Source organism: Canis aureus, chromosome 30, assembly GCF_053574225.1.
Source record: "Canis aureus isolate CA01 chromosome 30, VMU_Caureus_v.1.0, whole genome shotgun sequence".
Lineage (NCBI taxonomy): Eukaryota > Metazoa > Chordata > Mammalia > Carnivora > Canidae > Canis > Canis aureus.
Genome location: NC_135640.1, coordinates 28,876,731 through 28,896,956, shown reverse-complemented (window position 1 = coordinate 28,896,956; position 20,226 = coordinate 28,876,731). Strand labels below are relative to the sequence as shown.

The 20,226-nt window shown below is 39.9% G+C and overlaps 1 protein-coding gene and 2 pseudogenes across 1 annotated transcript in view; 1 reads left to right on the top strand and 2 right to left on the bottom strand.

Moving 5' to 3' along the window:
• The window catches only part of MAP3K7CL (MAP3K7 C-terminal like), a 79,103-nt gene extending 60,595 nt beyond the window's left edge, over positions 1-18,508 (bottom strand). Inside the window, exon 1 of the mRNA XM_077878695.1 lies at positions 18,384-18,508. The gene's annotated coding sequence lies outside the window, so the exon portion shown is untranslated. The remainder of the gene's footprint in view (positions 1-18,383) is intronic.
• Positions 4,447-5,626, bottom strand: LOC144301627 (glutathione S-transferase A4 pseudogene; annotated as a pseudogene).
• Positions 11,863-12,879, top strand: LOC144301563 (glyceraldehyde-3-phosphate dehydrogenase pseudogene; annotated as a pseudogene).
• Positions 18,509-20,226: the final 1,718 nt, after the last annotated feature.

Below are 20,226 nucleotides of genomic sequence, written 5' to 3'. Positions count from 1 at the left end.
CCCTCCTCCTGTGTCTCTGCCTCTCTCTCTCTCCCTCTCTCTCTCTATCTCTTTCTCTCTCTCTCTCATAAATAAATAAATAAATAAATAAATAAATAAATAAATAAATAATCTTTAAGCTCTGCTATTCTCACTATGTTGGCTTTATCCTTCAACTGACTCTTGCCATAGTCACAAGATGGCACTAGCAGTTCCAGAGGTCATGGCCAGGTGTAACAAAAGTCAATATAAAGAAGAAAATGTTGGGGCACCTGGGTGACTCAGTCAGTTAAGCAGCAGGCTCTTGATTTTGGCTCAGGTCACGATCTCAGGCTTCTGTGATTGAGCCCTGGGTCAAGTTCCATGTTCAGTGAGGTATCTACTTGAAGATTCTCTCTCCCTCTCCCTCTCCCTCTCCCTCTCCCTCTACTCTCTCTCTCTGCTCACACACTCTCTCTCTCAAATAAATAAATCTTTAAAAGAAGAAAATGTCTATTCTTGTATATCTCTCTTAGCAATCTTTGACATATTCCTTTGTCTTACATATCTACTCTTGCATTTTAAAAAATCACTCCAAAAATGAACAGTAAGGCAGGGATTGAAAATTTTTTCCTTCTGTAAAGAACTAAATAGTAAATATTTGGCTTTGTGAGTCACATAATCTCTATCACAATTACTCAACCCTGCCACTGTAATGGGAAAACCACCATAGACAATATATAAATCAATAAACACGATTGTGTTCCAATAATGATTGTGTTCCAATAATAAAACTTTATTTTCAAAAACAGGCAGCAGGCTGGATTCGGCCTTCCATTTATAGTTTGCCAAGTTCTGACTTAAAATAACAAAGGTCTTTTACCTCACACTGTTTCTGTAGGTCAAGAATCTGGGCACAACTTAGCTGGGTGGTTCTGGCTCAGAGTTTCTCATGAGGCAGCAGTCAGGCTGGGGCAGTGGTCATCCGAAGTCTTGATCAAAGCTGAAGGATCTGCTTCCAAGACGGCTCCTTCATATAGCTGTTAGCAAGACGCCTCTTTACGTGTACCTCCCATAGGGTTGCTTAAGTGTCCTCACAACATGGCAACTGGCTTCCTCCAGAATGTGAGACCCAAGAGAGAGAGTAAGGAAAAGCCATTCCATCGTTTTACAACTAAATCATACATATTTTGCCATATCCTAGTCTTTGGAATGGAGTCATTTGTCCAGCCCACACTCAAGAGGTAGGGAATTAGCGTCTCTCTAGTGTAAGGGGTCAAAAGATAAAAATAACAAGATGATGGCATCAAATCAGTCTCAATGTCTTCGGCCAAATGTGTGCACCATTTCTAATAATTGACATTTAGCCTTTTTCCTGAAGCCTATTTCTACCATGAACTTGATTTTTCTTCCCTGGGCCTCCGTTAATTGACCTAAAACTCCCAAGATGGAGAGAATCTTCAAGCAGACTCCCTGCTTAGTGCAAAGCCTGACTTGGGGTTGGATCCCATGATCTATGAATTCATGACCTGAGCCCAAACCAAGAGCTGGACACTCAACCAACTGACCCACCCAGGCATCCCCCAAGACTATTTTTTACATGTGCTACTGAGAAGCCACAGGTCTGCCATGCATGGTTGTACAGTGTGTACACTGTGTAAGGGGTCCAGATGAGATGAAAAACTGGGACTGAAATCCTTCCTGCACTCAGCTCATCAGGTCTTATTCCCTGAAGAAGGAAACAATTTTTGTCATTCGTTTGCCTGGAAAGGTCACCTGTGCAAGGATCTAGATAAGGTGACTTACAACCGGGCATGTTGATTTTTTGCATGATTTGTCCCCAATCTTGGTATATTTGTCTGTAACTCCAGCCTGTTGAGATTTATTTGGATCCTGACTCTGATACTCACCACATTCCCTATGTCTCCACCCCTTTCTATGTCGGGGGGTTAAATATACCCAGAGAATACATGAGACAATACTCTCAGGTTCAGGTTTAAAAAAAAAAAAAAAAAAGAACTTTTTCTAGGGGTTTTTATTCATCTAGAGAAAGAAAGAATTTAAGCCTTACTATTGGTTAACAAATTAATGTTGATGTTTATAAATTATGGTTGGTAGATGTTTACATTTATAAATAAATGTATGTATATTGAGGTAGATGCTCAGAAGTTTTTATAGATGCATGATCGAGAAATATTAAAGACTATTATTTTATATCATCATCTAAGTGACTGATAAAAATTTTAAATAAGGCCAAGCTGAGAATACAACCTAGAGATGAACATTGATCCAATAGGCTGACTGGGTACTAATACTATTTGACCTAGCATCTAAGCCAAATCAACTGTTCTATAACAGAAAGACCATCCTAGGCAACCTCTGAGATGGTCCCCAGCTCCTACTTTTCACATCCACGTAAATGACATTTTGCATGACATATCATGCAGCTTTGTAAAAATCCTGAGCCAGAGGTGTCCAGCCAAGCCATCCCCAGATTCCTGACCCACGGAAACTGTAAGATAAAAAATGTTTGCTGTCTTAAGTTGCTAAGTCTGGGAGTTATTTGTAACACAGATAACTAATAGACAATTCTAAGTGATTTTTAATAGATATCCCCTAACTTGCAACAGCAAGCAACCCTGCAATCTAGGTATTCGTATCCTAGTTTTACAGATGAATAAAGAAAGGCTCAGCATATTTAAATGGCATTCCCAGGTTTAAACAGCTAGTAAATAACAGGATTCAAAGGCTGAACCCAGTTTGGCTCTAAAATCCACGCTCTTTTCCACTTAAGTTATCCCCTTATCTAACTCTATGACCTTGAACAAGTAACATCAACCTCTTAGTTTCCTCCTTAGTAAAATTAGAGACTGAAACAAATTATTCATCTCTAATATTATAAAGTTTCACCCCCCTCCTCTGCTTTATCCACAGCCCAAGAACTGAGTTTCAATGATTTTTATGCTAGAGAATGTTGGGGGTGAGGGGCGAGGGTTTGAAGATCACTTGATTTAGCTGAAGAAATTCGTTGAATCAAAAACCACTGAGGCTTACAAATCTCCATCGTTTCTGTAGCTGATGCCAACAGCTTCCCATATGTCCCAGTGCTGCCACTCAGAGGATAAATGGGAGATGAGATCTATTTCTTTGGAGGAAAGGAAGAAGCTTTTACTTTGACTAAAAGAGATCCCTTAGCTGCAACAAATGTAATGAGAATAATAAAACTTACTTTTGCTGCAACTCACATCCATACTCTTAATAGAGTGATGTGATAGACGGAATATTGTGAAGCAACGCAGAGAAAGAGGTAGCATAGTGGCAAAGAAGGACACCATCATCAACAATGTGATAACCGTAGATGTATTCACACATTCTTCTTTCTTTCTTTCTTTCTTTCTTTCTTTCTTTCTTTCTTTCTTTCTTTCTTTCTTTCTTTTTTCTTTCTTTCTTTCTTTCTTTCTTTCTTTCTTTTTCTTTCTTTCTTTCTTCTTTCTTTCTTCCTTCCTTCCTTCCTTCCTTCCTTCCTTCCTTCCTTCCTTCCTTTCTTTCTTTCTTTCTTTCTTTCTTTTTTTTTTTTTTTTTAAGAAACAGAGGGAGAGAAAGTATGAATTGGAGGGAGGAGCAGAGAGAGAAGGATAGAGAATCTTAAGCATGCTCCACGTTCAGCACGGAGCCCAAATCAGGGCTCAATCTCAGGACACTGAAATCATGACCTGAGCTGAAACCAAGAGTCAGACACTTTAACCGACCGAGCCACCCAGGTGCCCCAATTTACACAATCCGAGATGCTGTTTTACTTTATCACACTTTGCTATCATTTTTACTGGCTTTTTGTGTGTGTTCTGTTTTGAATCCTTGAATCTGTACCAGTGTGCTTTCAAAAGCCAGCATTTTCAGCTAAACCTCAAATCCAATAACACGGAAGCCCCTGCTAAACCCTAGGACAATGGCCCAACTTGGTCAGGGAGGGGACCTTTCAGCAGAGGCCACATCAAAACTCCACCTGCCACTTTGGTATCTTTGAGAGTTAAAGGAATAAAGAACTTCCACTTTAACCTGATGAGGAGACTACTCTCCTCATAACTGAAGACACAAAGCCCAGGTAAACAAACAGGTAGATAAAGGGGCCCCATAACAAATCTCTCTTAGGGTTTAATAGTATTTTGCAAGGCAGTCTAGTTGGAAACTTATGGATTGTGCTGTCTGATCATTCATTTGTTTCTTCGACAGCTTTGCTACTTACTAGCTAGGCAAACACAGACAAGTTATTTGCCTCTTCTAAGCCTTAATTTCCACCTTTGCAAGAAGTAGGGAATTATGATACCTTCTTCGTGTATTTTTGTGAAGGTTAAAGAAGATAGAACAGTGCACAGTGGTGCAAATAGTGGGAGTTCAATAAATGCTTGATTTTCTTCTTTTGTGTGTTTTTTTCTCTCAAGAAATTTACATTGTTAAAAATCACCCTGACTGCTCTATGGAGACCATATATTTTTTTTTTTTGATTTGTAAATTCTTTATTTTGGCTAATATTGACTGCCTTCATTACTACCACAGATTTATCATAGCTGAGAGGAATTATTCACTAGATATTCTGGGTTGTTACAAAACACCAAAAATTAGGATACTGCTTTTAGACAGTGATAAGAAGCAGGGGAGAAAAAGCTCAAGGGAGAATACAAGGTCCTGCCCATTCTGGTTATCAGGAAATGAATAACTACATCAGATCTAACTTAAATGCAAGCCTCTCCGAAAAGGCTTTCAGATAAAAGTTGCATAACAATTATCCACCGGACAAAACAAAAGGTCAATGTTTCTAGAAAAGATCTTGACATGAAAGACCCAACTGAGGAACAGTTATACATAGCACCATGACAGAGCTGGGATCAGGGCAGCCTGGCATCAGTTAAGATGCTACTGTGGACACAGCAATCTCTAGGGGCTAGCTCTCACTCACAGATGTATGTGATGTTTATGGCATAAAGATATTGTAGACGGTTCTCACGTAGATGTCATCCGGAGGAGGCTTCTTCTTGCTGCCAGGTTCAAGGAATTTCTTAATTGTAGGGATATTACTTATTTTCACTGTAAACTCCTGGAGGTGAGGAAATGCAGACAGGATATTGGGGATTTTCTCTTCTAGTGCCAAAATGGTTTGGAGTAGAATAATGTCCGCAAGGCTCAGCTGGTTACCAACGAGGAACCTTTGCCCATGATCCCTTAAAACCTTTTCAAACACAGGAAAGTATCTAATTATAGCCTTCTGGGCCATATTAACCACTTCTTTTTGTTGGTCATCTGGTTTTAGAAAAGGATGCATGATAATCAGTTCCAGCAGATCTAGCATCCCCTCCACGTACATGTCAATCAGGGTTCTCTCCTTGAGGTCCCTGCCAAAGAGGTGGTGTTTATCTGCTATATAGTGGAGGATGCTTCGGGTCTGCACCAACTTCATTCCGTCAGTTTCAACCATGGGCACTTGTTGGAACAGCAGGTGGTTACCATCCTGCAACTTCTGCAACTGTTCTTTAGTTTCTAAGAATTCTTCATCAAACTCGACTCCAGCGGCAGCTAAAACCCATCTTATGGATTCCATCCGGCCTCTTCCATTAGGATAGTGGAGTTTGGGCTTCACTGCCATGATGGCCTTTCAGGCTTTCTGGAGTCTGCTTGGCGCTTGGAGTACCAGGAGCCGTACAAAGCGCTCAGCGAGTGGTCTCTGGAGACCATATATAAATAGAAAGAATGGAAACAGGGAGATAAGTCCAGAGGCTATTGCAGTTACAAAAGGGAGATATTAGTGGCTTGGACTCAGATGATATCAGTGGAAAAGGAGAGAAGCGGGTAGATCTGGGATGTGTTTTAAGTGTAGGGTTGACAGGATTTAGTTTAGGGCGCCAGGAAAGAGAAAAATCCCTGTTAAAATTTAAATTTAGCTTATTTCATCCCAAAGAAAGGGAACTGACCCCATCCTGTCTAGATTAGCGTTGCCCAATAGAACGTTCAGTGATGATGGAAATGTCCTATGCAGGTGCTGCTGAATATAGTAGACAGTAGCCACATAAGCCTTTTAAGCACTTGTAGTGTGGCTAGTATGACTAAGAAATTGATTTTTAAATTTTATTTAATATCTTTATTAAGTTTTTATTTTAATTCCAGTGTAGTTAACATATAGTGTTTTATATTAATTGCAGGTGTACAATATAGTGATGCAACAATTCTATACATTACTCAGTGCTCATCATGGTATGTGTACTCTTAGTCTCTTACCTAATTCATTGATCCCCTCCCCCACTTACTTCTGAATCCCCTTGAAATCAATCATTTTTCCTATGGGCACTATGGTCAAGTTTATATATTTACCATATTAGACAGTGCAAGTCTGGGTAATATGCCCCCTACATGTTTCCCACTATAGTTCCTTCAAATTATACAGACACAATTTACAGCAACTACAATTTGCTTCCATATACACATTCACTCTTATGATCTCGTCCAATCTTAACCATTTGACCAGTTCCTACTGACTGAGTGAAAACCTGAGGAAAAAATTATCAAGACTCTTCCACTGATGTTCATCACAATATCATAATATTAAGGGGTAAAATATTTTGACCAACTGTAAAGATCATTATAAAAATTATTTCTCTACATGTTTTGATTAAACTGAAATATTGGTCCTCTGCCTAAATTATGTGAAGTCAATTGCTATATAAACTGTATATCGTGTTGCTTGGCCATGGTGCTTATAGGAAAAATTATTAATTTCAAGAGGATTCAGAAGCATGGCTATGACCTAAACAAACTGGAAATAAATCCCACTGTCTTCTAGCCTAAGAACTGAAGTGTTCATCACACCGCAGGTACTTAGCAGACACCTCAAGGTTGACTTACAGGGAATAGCAGTGGTCATTGTTAAAATTGAAATTTTTAATTTTGTTTTATTTCATGTTTTATGCATAATAGTAATCTCTCCAATTTCCTTTTCTTCTTTTCTTTTTTTATTTTCCTTAGGCAAGATCCAAATATTTGTTGGCTACCATGTAGTCCATATACACCTAAACAATGTGTTCAAAACCAAACTTATCACCTAAGCTGCATTAAAAGTCCAAGTTCTTACCATGGCATGCATACTCCATCCATATTCCTATTAGATGCTTTGAAGATTTTTTGGCTCTGTCTGTCCAGCATCATTTTGCCCTTTTTTTTTTTAATTTTTATTTATTTATGATAGTCACACAGAGAGAGAGAGAGAGAGAGGCTGAGACACAGGCAGAGAGAGAAGCAGGCTCCACGCACCGGGAGCCTGACGTGGGATTCGATCCCGGATCTCCAGGATCGTGCCCCGGGCCAAAGGCAGGCGCTAAACCGCTGCGCCACCCAGGGATCCCCATTTTGCCCTTTTGTCTGATAATTGCCACTGCTTTCTTCCTAAGATGATATCCCTGCCCCTCACTTGTGATTTTGGTGGGACAGCCAATCACAGTACTTCTCCCACTCCCCAGCTATAATCAGTGGCCTAGAATGGCACATGATGGGATCAGAATTCTTATGGGATTTTATGCACTTTTCATTGTAGTAGCTAAACTGATACCTCTAAGAGGGGCAGCCCTGATGGTTTCGTGTCATTCCCCTTGGGCCAGCTCCACTCATGGACTTCCCAGCCCCGTAAGCTGGGGAGAAGATAGGAAAGGCTAGAAATAGAAAGATGAGTCAGGAGAAGTGTCTTAGTAAAGGCAGTAAATAGAGGCATCTGAGCTAGGAAAGTGGCTATGCATGTGAGCATGGAGGAATGGGGGGGATCTGAGTCCTCAAACGCTACTCCCTCCTGAAAACTGTAACACACTGGCTGTGTACCATTTCTGATGTGGGGACAGCAGCTTCCCTCCATGAGGCCTGCCAGGCAAAGTCTTGTCATTGCCTATAATCACACATGGATCACACAAAGGATTTAGACCTGGAGCCAAACTAGCTAATATGAATTTTACACCATTTAACAAGTAAAGACATTATTTTGCTGCATTGACTAAGCAAAGAAGCATATCAAATCAACCAATTTTTATTGATGGAATTGTTTCCAGCAATGGTTCTCGAAGTGTGGTCCCTGGATCATCAACATCAGCATTACCTGGAAACTTCTTAGAAATTCAAATTCTCAGACCCCATCCTGGACTTTCTGAATCAGAAAATGCCTATTACTGGGATGGGGCCCAGTAATTTGTGTTTGAACAAGCCGCCAGGTGATCCTGATGCATGCTAAAATTTGAGAGGCACCGCTATAGAGGGGAATTTCTCAAATTCAGCACAATTGGCATTTTAGGACACATCATTCTTTGTTGTAGGGAGGTATCCCATGTATTGTAGGATGTTTAGATGAGTCTCTGGCCTCTACCTGCTAGTTTCCAGCGCCATCTTCCTAATGTGATACCCCAAAATATCTCCAGACTAAATCTCCAAGGCTAAATATCCCCTGGGGACACAGTTGTCCCCAGTTGAGAACCACTGCCCCAGAGTGACAACTATGATCCAAGACTAGTCCAAGCCTAAATCATAACATATAAACAATCATGTCAATAACATATGAGCATTCAAATGTTCACAGATATGTGACAATGTGACATAAACTAAGGTTTGAATCATTGATAGTTTACAAAGCACTTTCCTATATATGTCACTTGTCCTCACATTAGTCTATGCAGAAGGTAATTATCATCACCCTTCTATTGCTGATAAGGAAACTGAGATTCAAAGAGGTTACTTGCTGTGCCCAAGACCACTACCTGCTAAATAGCTGGGGTGGAACTCAAGCCCAGATCTTTCCTCTTCAAAAATAAAGAGAAACATCTTATTAGATGGATTATAGAGGGACTATTTCTATCCTTGAAAAATATCATTGTTTTTAGAACAAATTCAATATTAGCTGAGAAATTATCGTTGTAGGAACACTTAAACAGAATATTCAATATAAGAAATGTGTTGGAGACACCTGGGTGGCCTTTGACTCAGGGCGTGATCCCCAAGTCCCGGGATCGAGTCCCACATCCAGCTCCCTGCGTGGAGCCTGCTTCTCCCTCTGCCTATGTCTCTGCCTCTATCTCTCTCTCTGTGTCTCTCATGAATAAATAAATGAATAAATAAATAAATAATCTAAAAAAAAAAAAGAAACGTGCTGTGTATGCAAGAGTAGGGTAAGCCTATTCATCGATAGCATGGGCTGTTACTTGGAAAGAAAATCTTTGTGACAGTTTCTGTGAGCCTTGGAGATACTGGGGATGTTTGTACTCAACAAAATAACACAGCTAAACAAAGTCAGGAAGATTCTTTCTCCTCTAAACCACACCTTCTTGGAGAAAATGAAACAGAATCAGAATCATTGGCTGACTGAGAGAAGAAAGAGAAAATCCAGAAGGCCGAACAGCCATTGTCCCGCTGTGACCCGGCCTTGCAGAATGAAGTGCTGTTCAACCAGCATTAGGCTCCTAGGGAGCAGTGTGCAAAAAGCCCGCAAGGCCCACAGCTTCCAGAGAATGGATGTGATACTCATCCAGAGGCGAACTGGGGATTTCCATGGGCACAGTAATAGATTTTGGCTTCTGAGTGAGCATCCAATCACCAGCAGCCAACTTGCTGACCTTTGGACGGTCCTCCAACAAGGCCAAACTTGTTGCAGAGCATAAAACTGAAATTCTAAATAAAGATCAAGGCCAAATCAAAGTCACAATGAGACAAATGACCCCAAAGAAACCTTTTGATGTCAGTTCTTTTTTGCTCTGAGAAGAATTTGAAACCTCTTGCCTCTTCTTTAGAGAGGATTATTAATGGTCCTATAAACTGAAGTTTAAATTTGGAAACATTTCTAATCAGAGGAACGAGCACTGGGCCTGGAGTCAGAAGGCCTGAGTTCTGGTCCTGGATGTTCAATGGAGAAACCACTAAGACCTGCTTTGGCATCAGGTTTGGCTTTTTTTTTTTTTTTTCCATAAAGCAGAGATATGTGACTACAGAAAATCTAGGATTCCTTCCGTGAGTATAATACTTTTTACCAACATCTTAAATTTGTAGTTAATATACCCACACCTTGGGAAACATCGTGTATAAAATTTAAAAAGCCAGGATTTAGAGTCATTCAGACCTAGCATGAAATCCCGGTTCTGCTGTGTGAGTTGGGCCATACAGGACAACTCCCAACCCTTCCTATCCTCAGTGACCTCGTCTTTAAAATAGAGGTGATGGTAATAGTACCCAGCCCAAAAGGCTATTGTAACTATTAAATGGAATCATACAGATAAATAATGAGCACACACTCCTTGGCACATAGGAAGTAGGAAATAAATGGGGGTTGTTATTACACGCTTGAAAATCAACACTCAGAAAAATAAAAGTGAAGGATGTTTTTAAAGATTTTACTTATTTATATGAGAGAGAAAGAGAGCATAAGGAGAGGGAGGGGCAGAGAGAGAAGCAGACTCCCAACTGAGCAGGGAGCAGCTCAAACTCTGGGATCATGACCTGAGCCAAAGGCAGCCACTTAACTGACTGAGCCACCCAGGCACCCCCAAAATTGAAAGTTTTGATTAAAATCTATACCTCATATTCTGACAGAAGGAATGAGAGCCACTTAAAAACTGACCAGCTAAGAAACATTTATATTCTGTTTAAAAACTCTCAGAACTTGTAGATAAGTCTCTCAGAGGAACATAGGCCATTTCTTTTGTTTCCTGCTTCCAAATTAGTAGATAATTAAACATACAGAGTCCCTGCACAGATAGCACTATTTTGTAGTACACTGTGTTCTGCTAGTTTTTAGTTAGGGAAATACACATATACACACAGAAGTGAGGAAGAAAGGAAGCTGCAAGGATGTAGCAAATTTTTAAAAGCCTCTGTTCATGAGGGAGGACACAGGCTTCCCGATCGTAGCCCCACATAAACCAAGGAAGATACTGAGACTGATTTTTCTATTAGCAAAAGGGTAAAAGAGACTATATTTCCTTTGCCTTTTACATATTTCATTTTCTAATATTTGGTAGAGGAAAGAAAATAGAACTTGTACCTATTTTTATTGGATAGTTTTTAAATTTTTATCATTGACACTTAGTTGACATATAATATCATATTAGTTTCAGGTGTACAGCATGGGGATTTCAAAATTCTTTACATTATGCAATGCTCATGAGGCACAGTAAGTGTAGTTGCCATCTGTCACCATACCAGATTATTATAATAATTTTTTAAAGATTTATTTATTTATTCATGAGAGACACACACAGAGAGAGAAAGAGAGGCAGAGACATAGGTAGAGGGAGAAGCAGGCTCTTCGCAGGAGCCCCATGCAGGACTCATCCCGGATCCCGGGATCATGACCTGAGCCGGAGGCAGCCACCTAACCGCTGAGCCACCCAAGCGTCCCTAATATTATTGACTATATTCCCTATGCGGTGCTTTTCATCTCTGTGACTCATTGACTTTATAACTGGAAATTTGTACATCTTAATCCCTTTCACCTATTTCACCCGTCTCCCTAACCCACCCCCCCAACCACCAGTTTGTTCTCTGTATTTATGAGTCGGTTTCTAGTTTTTGTTCTTTCATTTGTCTTGTTTTTAAATTCCATATGTGAATAAAGTCATATGGTATTTGTTCTTTCTCTGTCTAACTTATTCCACTTAGCATAATACCCTCTAGGTCCATCCATGTTGTCATAAATGACAAGATAACAATTTTTAATCTTAAAAAACAATTTGTCCTTTTTTGGTCGGTAAGTGGTTGGAAGGACCTAAATTAAGGAAAGTGCACCCTCTGCAGGATATTTAGTAGAATTTTGAAAGACAAATCAGCGCAGTGGCTCTGCTCCTCTGGTTGTACAGACCATCTTCTGGTGCAGTATCAGCCCTGTGACCCCAAGACATGATAGTGAAGGTTGAAGTAAACGGATTTGAATCTGGCCATATTGGAAGCCTGGTTACCAGGGCTGCTTTTAACCTCTGGCAAAGTGAATATTGTTGCTATCAATTACCCTTTCATTGACTTTAACTACATGGTCTACATGTTTCAGTATGATTCCACCCACGGCAAATACCCCACACAGTCAGAACTGAGAACAGGAAACCTGTCATCAATGGAAAGCCCATCTCCATCTGCCAGGTGCGAGATCCTGCCAACATCAAATAGAGTGATGACTATGCTGAGTATGTTATGGGGTCCACTGGGGTCTTTACCACCATGGAGAAGCCTGGGGTTCACTTGAAGGATGGGACCAAGATGGTCATCATCTCTGTCCCTTCTGCTGATGCTCCCATGTGCAGATATGGATATGAACCATGCATGAGAAGTATGACAACTTCCTCAAGATTGTCAGCAATGTCTCCTGCACCACCAACTGCTTGGCCCCTCTGACCAAGGTCATTCATGACAACTTCAGCATCAGGGAGGGACTCATGACCACAGTCAATGCCATCACTGCCACCCAAAAGACCATGGACAGTCCCTCTGGGAAGTTGTGGCATCATGGCCAAAGGGATGCTTAGAATATCATACCCTCTTTTACTGGCTCTGCCAAGGCTAAAGGCAAGGTCATCCCTGAGCTGAATGGGAAGATAACTGGCATGGCTTTCCGGGTCCCCACCCCTAACATGTCAGTCAAGGATCTGACTCGCCACCTGGAGAAAGCTGCTAGATATGATGACATCAAGGAGCTTGGTGAAGCAGCCATCAGAGGGCCCTCCCAAGGGCATCTTCAGCCACATTGAAAACCAGGTTGTCTCCTGTGACTTTAACAGTGACAGTTACTTTTCCACCTTCAATGCTGGGGCCGCCATTCCTCTCAATGACTGCTTTGTCAAGCCCATTTCCTGGTATGACAGTAAATTTGGCTACAGCAATGGGATGATGGACCTTATGGTCCACATGGTCTCCAAAGAGTAAGAGCCCCCTAGACCACCAGCCCCAGCAAGAGGAAGAGAGAGACCCTCAGCTGCTGGAAAGTTGTTGCCCCAATTCCTCCCCCAACATACTGAGAATCTCCCAACATCCACAGTTTCCACCCCAGACCCCCAGAAGAAGGGGAGGAGCTTGGGGAGCTCCACTTTGTCATGTGTGATCAATACTGTACTCAGACAAAAAAAAAATCAGCACAGTGAAGAAGTCTATAAAAATAATGAAGAATGAACAAATGAATGAATGAATTGCATCTCACATTATTACTTTTACAGTTTTCACCATGGACTCAATAATGACGAAAATAAAGGCAAGAAAACAGGTTTGATAATGAGAAACTAGTATTAGGTCATGCCAAACCTTTCTTCTTTCCCTCCCTCTTGCCCTCTTTCCTTTCTTCCTTCTTTCCTTTCATTTTTTTCTTTCTTTCACTCTTTGAAACCCCCAGACACACCTGTTAGATAAATTCTATGTAATTCTCTTATGACAGAGCCATAAGGTCAAATTCAACTTAGAGAGGCATGCTGCTTATTTCTATATGATGTCTTCATGAGGTTAATATGTCATTTTATGTTTCTAAGCCCAACTTCACAGACAAGATCAAGATGCAGTAAGACCACAAACATTCACCAGCTACAAACTTAGTAGAGTCAAGTGCATAATGGTAAGCAGCCCCCAACTAAGGAAGGGGTTATCTTCCCAAAGGCAGCTTATTCACTGGTCATTTAGAATTGGGAATCTGTTTCTCATTTTTCCCAGGGCAAGTTTGCAAATATACAAATACACATTACACTAATAACACCATGATTTCTACCTCATCAAACAGTAATATATCACTAATATCAGTATTTCTTATGGGAAAAGACAAATATGAGGCTCAACTTGGTTTCTCACGAGCCCGTCCTTCTTTTCTCAAGCAGTATGAGCAGACTTCCCAGAACTGAAGCTAGCTCACTGGGACAATCCCACTCCAAGATTTCCAAACTAGAGACCAAAAGAAATGAAGGAAATTTCTCATCTTCATGGGATCAGAGAAAGCAGAACCACAAAACGTAGACTGTCCTGCCTTCTTCTACACACACACACACACACATACACACACACACACGCCCATGCATACACACTTTTCCTTGTGTCACCAAAATCCAACCATAAATTGGTCAATTGTAGGCTAACGCTGTCTGTAATGATAATAATAACTGCGCTTCAGTAGCCTCAAGAAATATAGCATTAGTGTTATGGAATATATTTCCTATTAGCATTTTTATTATTTGCAGCATAATTTATTATAAAACCAATTTAATTCCATTTAACCTATCAAATAAAACTAGCATGGTTAAATTAAACTTTGCAGGGTATGAAATAACTTAAGGAGAGCTTTAGAAAAGGAGATTGGAAGAACCCAGAAATTATATTTATTCCTTACACATAATTCAAAACAAGATGAAAATGTAGTGCAAGGCTGCAAACTTGCGTATTTTTTGTCAGATACAGATTACATGTCTTAACATAAGCAAATGCAGGAGACTGCAACAAAGGTGATGATAGCATTTATTAATTGCTGTTTCTTATGCTTATATTTAAACTTCTTAATCAAGAATATTTGAACAGCCTACATTGTGTGTCTATTTAAGGTTCACTTTGCATAAACTACTGAAAAAAATAAAAGCATCTATCTTGATCAGAGTTATTAGGACACCAGTGAAATATTTTCACAGCTCTGCTCTCTCCTGAGGGCACAGTCTTGAAATTCAGCACTTTGGGGAAATATGGGTATTAGCTAATAGTGATTCATTAAAAAGTGCATAGTGGTTCAATAAAGAAGTTCTTAACTCACTCAATTAACTTAGTAGATTAACACAACCAGAATTTCCCTCTTGGGCATCTAAGTTTTGTTTTCACTCTAACCTTTAGATGAGTCCAGGTTTGATGTAAAGAGATCTATTAATCTATGTCATAGCATGGTGGTTAAGAAAATGGGATTTGGAATTGAGCCTGGATAAATCCTTCATACGCCTTTAGGAGTTGTGTGGCCTACGGCAGATATCTTAACCTCTCAGTGCTTCAGCTTCCTGCTCTGGAAACTGGAGTTCTTCATTTGTTGAATACCTACTATGTGCCAAGCACTCTTCTAAGAGCTGGGAACAAATTAAAGAACACATATGGTCCAAATTCTCAGGACGTTTACATTCAAATGGGTGGAGATAGAAAGTTTTTGAAATTAATCGACATGAACATTTTTGGGGAGAATTAGGTGTTAGGGTGAAAATAAAGCAGAGTGATGTGACAGAGGTATAAGGAGGTACTCTGGACAGAGTTGTCAGGCTAACCCTCTCTGGGAGGTGAGATTTCATCCAGAACATGAATGACAAGAAGGAGCCATCCATGCTGAGGTCTAGGAGAAGAGCTGTCCAGACAGAGGTAAGAGCTGATGGAAAAGCTCCAAGGAGGGAACTGCGTTGGTGTGTTTCAAGAACAGAATGAGGCAGAGTAAGTAGGAAAGAAGCAGGACATGACGTAGAGAGAGGTGGGATTATGCTGAGCCTTAGGGGCCCCAGTTTGGGATCTGGTTTTTAAGTCCAGTGGGAAGTCATTAGAGGATTTGCATCTGGGTGGTTGTAAAGATTAAATGAGATAACTTCTTTTTTTTTTTTTATGACAGTCACACACAGAGAGAGAGAGAGGCAAAGACATAGGCAGAGGGAGAAGCAGGCTCCATGCACCGGGAGCCCGACGTGGGATTCGATTCCGGGTCTCCAGGATCGCGCACTGGGCCAAAGGCAGGCGCCAAACCGCTGCGCCACCCAGGGATCCCCAAATGAGATAACTTCTGTGAAGGCCTCCACACAGTAAATGCATGACACATAGTGCACAATCAAGAAGTGTTGTCATCATCATTGCTACTTGAACAACTCTGATGTATAACACTGGAAGTGAGGCCCAAAATGTTCATTCATATAAAAATCAGGGTCAGGAAGCCTAGGTGGCTCAGTCAGTTGGGCAGCCAACTCTTGATTTCAGCTGGGGTTGTGATCTCAGAGTTATGGAATCAAACCCCTCATTGGGCTCTGTGCTCAGCACAGCATCTGTTTGTCCCTCTCCCTCTGCTCCTCCGCAGCTCACATTCTCTTTTGCTCACTCTCTCTCTCTCTTTCTCTCTCTCTCAAGTAAATTAACAAATAAAATCCTTTAAAAAAATAGAAAGTCGGGGGATCCCTGGGTGGCTCAGCAGTTTAGCACCTGCCTTTGGCCCAGGGCGTGATCCTGGAGTCTCAGGATCAAGTCCTGCATCGGGGTCCTGGCATGGAGCTTGCTTCTCCCTCCTCCTATGTCTCTGCTTCTCTCTCTCTCTCTATGTCTATCATAAATAAATAAATAAATAAATAAATAAATAAATAAATAAATAAATAAATCTTTAAAATATAAATAAATAAAAAATAAAAAAAATAAAAGGTCGAGGTCAAGTTATGTAAGGTTAACTGAGAACAGGGCCTGAGCAGAGGATAGGAGTCAACTGCCAACCACCATAAAGCCAAATCTTCATTACTGTGGGCCTTCTTTTTACTGTGTTGTCTTTCTCATCATGATTATCATCAATTAAACTGAAGTGGAATCTTAGGCCAGCATTGTTCACCAGCTTTGACACTTGCCATCTGGAGGGAAATGACAGTGTGCCTATTGCAAAATCAATCTGAAGAAGCAACAGTTAATGCCATGGTCACTATGAAATGCCATAAACATTCCTTAATTTCTCCAAGAACATCATCAGGTAAGTGGACTTTCTATTTCCTAGGCTTGGCTTCCACCCATTTCCCAGAACTGGTAGGGCTGGGAATCTGGAGAAGTCCATTACAAGTTGGAACTCACATGGGTGCGCCAAAGATTTTTTTTCCTGGCTACACTTGACCATCTGTGCCTTCTCTTTCTGTGAGAACACCATATAAAGCCATCCTTACTACGTGGATCATTTCGTTTACTAAATCATGGTTTATTTTTTCCTCAGGATATCACATGCTATTTTGGAGAAGGTTTTCAAAAGGTCTTAAGTGACTTGGCTTGAAATTGGTTTTGTATTAAGGGAAAGAACCGGTGTCCCAGAGTTTCAATCAGCACTTCAACAAACAGGCAACTGACCTCCTGCAGATTGCCCAGAGATTGCCAACAGTAATAATTGGCTATAAGACTTCCAGGTTCATTTCTTCCTGCTGCTTTTCTACATTTTTCCTACCCTACTTTTAATGAAAACAGGACTATGGTTGAGGGTCTTACAGGAAGGGGTTGGGAGAGTGCTGGCATACAGTTAGACCTGTTGCCACATCCCATCTAACTACTGAAGGTATGGTGATGTGAACCATTTGATCTCTTTCCATGGAAGTAATTGTTTTTGAATATTTTATTTATTTATTTGAGAGAGAGTACAAGCAGAGGGAAGGGCAGAGGGAGAAGGAGAAGCAGATTCCCCACTGAGTGGGGAGCCCGGTGCAGGGTTTGATCCCAGTACCCTGAGATCATGACCTGAGCCAAAGACAGATGTTTAACCATATGAGCCACCCAGGCTCCCCTCTTTGCATGGAAATATCTGACGTACCTGGGTTGTCTTTCACAGGAACAGTAAAGAATAATGGTTCTACATCAAAGTCATGGCAACATTGCTTCAAACAACACACTATGTAATTAACATTAAATACTGTTAAATATAATCACATCTCAGTCATATATAATATTGGGGGAATGAGATTTTCTACATAAGTGAATTTTCCAGTAAAGTGAAGCTTCCCCTATCAAGGATCAAGAGATGTTTTTGATAGAATTTAAATGTATTTTACATATTCAACAACCACTTAAATAAGATGCAAGAATCACGATTTGTTTTGTCTTTTCACGGCCAATGATCATTTGAAGTGCAACACACTGCTGCATGCAATCACTTCACCAAATAGCCCCATTCTGGTTCCTCTAGTCCTTCACAACTCCTTTAAGGAAGACAGGCCCTTGTCTGTCTGGTTATTATCTATCACTCCTTATTACTTCCAGTGGGTCTGTTATCTTGTGCATTCTCACGCTTGTTTCTCCTTTACTGTGTGTAAGAACCTAGACTACAGCACAAAGCTTATGGGAATGAGTGGTATTTTTATATAATAATTCTTAGTCCAAAAGGTCCCAGGTAAGGGCTTAAGAGTCATTTCATACCTCAAATGAGAAGAAAGTAGGGGGCTTGATGATGCAGTTTCCTTGCTAATATGTTTTCCTTCTTCCTTTGTAATTTTTTGGCAAAGTTTGAGAGTCATCTCTAGATAAGTGACTGTGTAGTATTGGATTTTCTAAACATAATCCCCATGTCTCTCATTTATGCATAAATTCTCTTATGCATCTCAGAAAGTTAATTTCTACATATTGCTAGCTTCTCTTTTCCTAAGTTGTGAAAAATCCCTATATGATTATTTTGGTGGGATAAAAAGATCTTTTGGAATGGGATTTTTGGTAGCCATTACCTTTCTTCTTGACCAGGATTCCTGATGTGATTTAACATTCACTTCAGTAGTGCAATTTAGCACAATCAGAAGAGTAAATATCTGTGAAAGAACAGAAATTAGGTAAATCAAATAGCAATGAAAAAATGTAATTTCTTTAGCCAATCACTACATAAATAGACACATGGATTCTTACTTTTATCTCCCTGAGACTGACCCTAATGAAAATCCTAATGGAAATCACTGTAATAAAAATAGCCAAAACATTAAGAATAGGACAAGCAAGCATGACGATGGCTGATAAGCATTTGAACCATCAAGCATCCTTACTAATCCAACCACAAAAATAAGTACTGGCTCATGGGCTAAGTACCCAAAAGAAATCAGGGACCATCTTGTATGGATCAACTAGTATGTGTACCCTAAGGAAAGGAATTCTACAATGATCCTTTAATTCCCCTTATTATTTTTCTTTACTTTTGAGGGAAAGAGAGAGAGCATGTGAAAGCATAGGAGTGTGGGGGGAGGATCAGAGGGCGAGGGAGAGAGAATCCTAAGAAGGCTCCACACACAGAGCCGGATGCAGGGCTCAGCTCAATCTCAGGACCTGAGCCTAAATCAAGAGTCAGACGTTTAACCAACTGAGCCCCTCCCCTTATTATTTTTAACAGAATCTACATTTAGTAATGTAAGAAGTTCTCAAGATTGTTTTAAACTCTGGTGTTGTCATACTCATAGTTGGTTGTTTCTAGCAAAAATTGTAAACTCCTCTCCCTCAGTTAGTTTAAAAAAAAAAATCATTCTGAAGTGAGGCTTCTAACCTCCTTAATCATCCTCAAACCATCTGTAAGTCCATAAACTAGCTATATATATATATATATATATATATATATATATATATATATATAGTCCTATCTCATTCCATAAAGGATTTGGTGTGGTTTATAAAAATAAGTAAAATCAATAAAGATTTTTTTTAAAGTTGAGATAGTCTGAGCAAAAAAAAAAAAAAAAAAGAACAAGCTAAAAAATCATAAAACCAAGTAATAAGAGTAGTATACAGAAATGGTGTGCTGTTGGCCTCTGTGGTTGGCAGAGCCGGACTAGTATTAGGCTCAAAATTCCCAGAAGTTTAAGAGAGAAACACAAAAGTTGTAAGATTCATAGAGGCCATAAAATAAAAACAGTGGTTTAATAATGAGATAAGTTTTCCCAACAAATCACATAAAAAGGAAATATAATGAAATGTTTGACATCCACAAAAACAAGCCTACAGTAGAGACAACAGTCCATTACATTTGACTGTGCCTTTTACTATTCCTTACTAGAAGACAATAGCATGTTACCAAAATGCAATTTGTCAAACTCAATGCTCCAAAGAACTAAAATTTTGATGGTCTGGCTTGATCCAACAGCCAATTTATTATCTAAAGAAGAATGAGCTGCATGGCATTCAGGGGATTTCCCACAAACACAAATTTTTGCAATTAGGCTTCTGAAAGGGTAAAGGATGATTGAAAGTTATATTCTCAAACGAGAATTCCAGGGTACAGATATTCTGTGGAGCAAAATAAAACAGAAAACTGAAGAGCTAACCGAGTTAAACACCCACGTACCTTTTGAGTGGTACTGATAGTGTGCCTTTCAATAATTTCTGAATTCACTTCAAAATATAAGTGGAAAAGATATCAAAGCTCAACAACACAAAGAATGACCACACTCATTTTTAGCTTGAATCTTTTCAAGACAGATACTACCAATTGTTCACTATGGCTCAAGAAAAAGAAAGAAAAAACTCAATAAAACCCCAAAAGAAACATTAATTCAATATTGCTTTCTAGTGAATCCTACAAGACAAGTTCAT